General features: G+C 46.2%; 1 pseudogene; it reads left to right on the top strand.

The window, feature by feature from the left end:
* Positions 1-224: 224 nt before the first annotated feature.
* LOC109767912 (wall-associated receptor kinase 2-like) lies at positions 225-4,105 on the top strand (annotated as a pseudogene).
* Positions 4,106-5,546: the final 1,441 nt, after the last annotated feature.

The raw sequence follows: 5,546 nt of genomic DNA, 5'->3' as shown, positions 1-5,546 counted from the left end.
GGCACCTTGCGTTGCGCCTTCCTCACCAGCTCTGGCGCGAGCGCGGAGTTCGAGTCGTCGGAGGACGCGTCTGGTGAAGTACGGCGTGGCAGAAAAGGTGCCGGCCGGTGCAGCTAGGGCCCGGGGTGTGGACGCGCACGCGGTGCACGCGCTGCGGGTCAACTACGGAGTGCTATATGTACCGGCATCAATTCACACCCACTAAAATTACCCAAGCACACGGAGCTGTGACGATGGTAACAAGCTGGGTGTCCGTTGCAGCGTTGCTGCTGCTGATGTCGGTGCCAATGGTGGTCGCCGTGGATCCGCCGACGACGATGCCGAACTGCAATGCCACCTGTGGCGACGTGAGCGTGCCGTACCCGTTCGGCATGGGCCCCGCCAGGTGCTACCGGCCAGGGTTCAAGCTCACCTGCGACCACGGCAGCAAGCCGCCGAGGCTGCTCCTCGGCGAGGGCGGCGCCGGTGCTTTGGAGGTTGTCAACATCTCCCTGAGGAACACCACGGTGCGCGTCATCCGCCAGGGAGTGTACGCCGTAAACATGAGCGACTCCGGCGATGGGGTCTACCGGTGGAGCTGGAGCCTCGCCGTCGGCGGGGGCGGGGTGCTGCCATACCCATACATCCTCGGGCAGGACTTGAACGAGCTCATCCTCACGGGGTGCAACGTGCAAGTCACGCTCCAGAGGATGAACGGGAGCAGCGGCCATATCGTCAGCGGCTGCGCCTCCTTCTGCTCCATGTATCTGATGGTGACCCGCGATGAAGGCGGCAACATCTGCTCCAACCTCGGCTGCTGCCAGTCGTACATCCCCGCAGGCGACGCATCCTATGGCGTGGAGCTTAAGCGGCTCGGCGGCGGCATGCCGAGATGGAGAATGTACTTGGAGTACAACGCGGTGAACGTGCTCGTCGCCGAGATGGGTTGGCTCAATTACGACCGGATAAGGAGACTGCGCGTCGCGCTGGGAAGGACAGCTGCTGAGGTGAAGGTCCCCATGATTCTCCGGTGGGCGGTGCCCTACGGAGCTGCACCGACCGACAGACGGCATGACAACTACACGGGGATATGCCCGGCCGACGCAGATCGGACCATCTGCAAAAGCACCAACAGCCAGTGCGTGTACGAGACAACCAATACATCCACGGGCTTTTTTTTTCGAGAAAAAGGGTGAACCCCGGGCCACATTCAGAGGCTATTCTTGCCGGTGCAACAAGGGCTACGACGGTAACCCTTACCTCACCGCCGGATGCCAAGGTACTTATGCTTTATGTTGCTGTTTTTCTACTTGACAATTATTTTTCGGATTTGCTATTTCTTATGTGCCAGAAATTTCTTCCCGCATCAGTCACTCCCCCCCCCCCCCCCCCCCCCCCCCCCTTCTTCTTCTTCTTTCCCTCTTGGTCGGACCTCACCGGAGAAGCTCGCCAGAGAAGAACTAGCCCCACCATCTATCTTACGGTGAGTAACGGCCCCATTATCTATCTTAAGGTGGGGGTTGCAGGGGATCACCGGAGTTCTCCATTGGTGCGGGGCTTAGAGGATGGTCGGCGTGGTGGCTAGCAATGGCGATGGAGGAGGTCGAGGGGAGGGCGGGGTGGCGACGCGGCGCGCGGTAGCGGCCGGTGGACGCGGGGGGTGGAGGCCGGCGGATGGGGCGGGGTAGGCTGAGGGACCGGAGGAGGAAGAAGGCAGGAGGAAGACGATGAACAGTTCCACGATCTATTGTGGACCATTGGATCAAAATCTGATGGTTCACATAACAAGTGACTGATGCAACTTCTTTTTCCAGGCGCCTGACAAATAGAGCCTCCCATTATCTTTTGCAGGGGAACTGGCAGTTCTTCTGCCCTTTTCATGAATAGGGAGGAAGAAAATATCAGTTTACAGTAACAATGTACTACTCCCTTTGTTCTAAAATAAGTGTCTCAAGCTTAATACAATTTTGTATTACAGTTAATACAAAGTTGAGACACTTATTTTGAGACGGAGGGAGTAGATAGAAAGAACACACACGCACATATACAAAACGGCCCAGTGTTGTATCGACCCAGCCAGACAGTAGAAGCACTAGGTCCTAACCCTTGGCGCTTCCATCAGGAGGCAGATCGCACTTACTTTGACTTTTTGACAAGCTAGTTTTTGAACAAGACATCAGCTAAATTCTGTAAGTATATGTACGTGTGTAGATATCAAAGAGTGTGATCGAAAAGAAGAACATGGGTGCTTCGGCGACTGCGAGGAACTTCCCGGAACATTCCGGTGCGGATGTCCCAAAGGGACCAAGGGCAACCCCAATGTACGCAATGACTGTGTCATGCCTGTGGTAAACACAGGTACGAGCACCATGCTTCGCTTAGTTATATATATTACCTTACCATCTACATTTATGATCCATATATCATCATTATTTAAATTCTTCCATTCTTGCCAAATTATAGTGCATATATAATCTATTTTTTTAATCAAACTTTGTAACATTGACCAAACTTATTAATAAAATATGAACATTTCGGTGCTGAAAATATACCATATGAAAATGTATTTCTTGATGAATCTATTGGTATTAATTTGGCACTTACATATGTCCATCGGTTGATAAATTATAGTGTATGGCACCATGAATCTAGTATATCATACTGCTAATTTTTTATGAACTTGTTCAAAGTTTACAAAGTTTGACCTCTGATAGAATATTGTATGTACTATAATTTCCCATGGAGGGAATACTAGTGAATGCCAACAATGGAAGAATTAAAGTTAATTACTTTTAGCTCTTATTCATATGCTCTAGTTGTAGTAGGAAGTAAATACGTTGTGTATTTATTATTTTGTAGGTAATCGTCACTTGAGATTAATCATTGGTCTGTCGGTTGCTAGTGGCCCGTGTGTTCTCATTTTGGTTCTTGGTGCACTCATAATAACCCGTTATCTTAAGCAACGCAAGGCCAGGATGTTGAGGCAGAATTTTTTTTGACAAAACCGTGGACAACTATTGAAGCAACTCGTATCCGATAGGGATGACATCGCAGAGAGAATGCTCATTTCTCTAGAGGAGCTAGAGAAGGCTACTAACAATTTTGATCAAGCTCGTAAGCTTGGTGGTGGAGGGCATGGCACTGTCTTCAAAGGGATCTTGTCAGATCTGCATGTTGTGGCCATCAAGAAATCAAAGATCAACCATAAGAATATCGAGAGAGAAATTGGCGAGTTCATTAATGAGGTTGCCATACTCCCACAGATCAATCATAAGCATATTGTGAAACTTCACGGTTGTTGCCTTGAGGCAGAAATCCCTCTACTTGCTTACCAGTTCGTTTCCAATGGAACACTCAGTGACCATCTTCACACAGAGGCACCAAGATCTCTATCTTGGAAAGATAGGTTAAGGATCGCAAGTGAAATAAGCAAAGCTCTAGCTTATCTTCACTCCGCTATTTCAGTCCCCATAATCCATAGAGATATTAAGCCTTCCAACATACTTCTTGATGATGCCTTGGTAGCGAAAGTGTCAGACTTTGGAGCTTCACGATACATTCCAGATCAAATACAAACACCAACTGCAGTGCAAGGAACTATGGGATATTTAGATCCAATGTATTATTACACACGACGATTAACAGAAAGTAGCGACGTCTATAGCTTTGGTGTCCTTCTTGTTGAGTTGCTAACAAGGAAGAGGCCATCTTTGTGTATGTCCTCTGAAGGTGATTGCATTGTCACACAGTTTGTTGAACTACATGATGATGGAAATCAAGCCAAAATATTGGATCCACAGGTCATGGAGGAGGGAGGTAGTGAAGTGGAAGATGTAGCTACTCTAGCTGTGTCATGCATGAAACTGATAGCAGGAGAGCGACCAACCATGAGGCAAGTGGAGATTGTCTTGGAAGCTCTCCAAAGCACCCAAGGAGTGTGTCCTGGGTGATTCAATAGCTACATCATACAAGTACCCATCGAGTAGCAGATCAGCAACACGAAGGGAAGAAAGCATGTGTCATAGCCGTGAGGAAGATTTCATGTTATCCGCAAGATATCCTCGATAGTTTTGTTGTGTGAGTGCATTTTAATTTATATATGGTGCATTCTTGTTGTCATTGTTTATTGCGGAACCACTAGCTTGGATTGTATTGTTTATGAAAATAACATTGAAATATATTGCGTGTAAATGCAACTAATATATTTTGAAACAATTAGACGAACTCTGTTTTATTCAATTTTCCTCCTCGCCCTGTGTGTAATAATCATCTAGCATGAATTTAACCTCTATTCAAGAGACCAATCAAGACATGTAGTGCATTTTATTGCGTATTGTCATACCCATTCAAGTCGTGAATATTCGTAGTGCACTACTACCTCCGTCCTGGTTTATAGGCCCCCTTTGTATTTTGTGCTAAATTTTGATAAAAAATTTAAATGCATGTCACAAAAAATTATATCGTTGGATTCATATTTGAACATAGTTTTCTATGATATTATTTTTTATGACATGCATTAATATTCTGTTAGTTATAATATATGATCAAAATTTGGCATGAAATACAATGGGACCAATAAATCAGGACGAATCGCAAAAATAAGTAAATAAATCAGGACGAAGGTAGTAGTAATAACCTGCGAATAATCACGAGTGGACATGGTTCCACGCGAGGATGGAATCACCTCCGTCCATGCGCACGTGATTCATGTAGTATTTGTACTCTATTTCTCAGCACCGCTCCAGTGTAGTATAGGCCTAGTATTCCACAGCCAATAAGTGAGTAAGCCCCACTGCACAATAACTACACTGATCCATGCTATTGATTAGAGGAGTTAATCTCATTTATTTGTACATTTAACCAACCCATGCATTTTCTTCCCATTCATCGTATCCATCCCGCAGCTCGTCCCTCACTCCACTAGCTTCTCTAGTCCATGCTCACGGAGATCTAAGAGTTCCTCTTCCCAACAATGGAGTTGTGGAATTGTAGCTATACTGGAGTCCATCTCTCTCTCTCTCTCTCTCTCTCTCTCTCTCTCTCTCTCTCTCTCTCTCTCTCTCTCTCTCTCTCTCTCTCTCTCTCTCTCTCTCTCTCTCTCTCTCTCTCTCTCTCTGCTGTGGGTGGACAAAGCAACCTCATGGTCTATATTAGGATCCCAACCAACGTAGGAAAGATATCTAACCTTCCGTCGTCGCTACAGCTTGATGCCATGGCCAGCTTTTTCCTCTCAGCGCCAGGTTGAAGATGAACAATATTGGGCGACATACTCCGTCCTTTCCGGTTTATAGGGCTCAATTAAAAAATCTCACCAACCAAGGTAGATGCTGAGTGGTGGAATACTTTTTGTAGTTTGCAAAAGCACCCAATTAATGCTCTTGTTTTCCTCAAAAAATTATGTTTATCAATGCAGTAATTGCAATGCATGCATGCATAAAGTATATGCATTGGTCATTTTTTTCTTAATACTTGCATGCAATGATTTAATGCATCTTGAAATCTGAACTTGTGATGGAGAACAACCAAATTGAGCCTTATAAAATGGAAAAACTAAAATTTTGAGATAA

Source organism: Aegilops tauschii, chromosome 7 (assembly GCF_002575655.3).
Source record: "Aegilops tauschii subsp. strangulata cultivar AL8/78 chromosome 7, Aet v6.0, whole genome shotgun sequence".
In the NCBI taxonomy this organism is placed as follows: Eukaryota; Viridiplantae; Streptophyta; class Magnoliopsida; order Poales; family Poaceae; genus Aegilops; species Aegilops tauschii.
The sequence above is the reverse complement of the archived record's forward strand: the minus strand, read 5'-3'. Positions and strand labels throughout refer to the sequence as shown.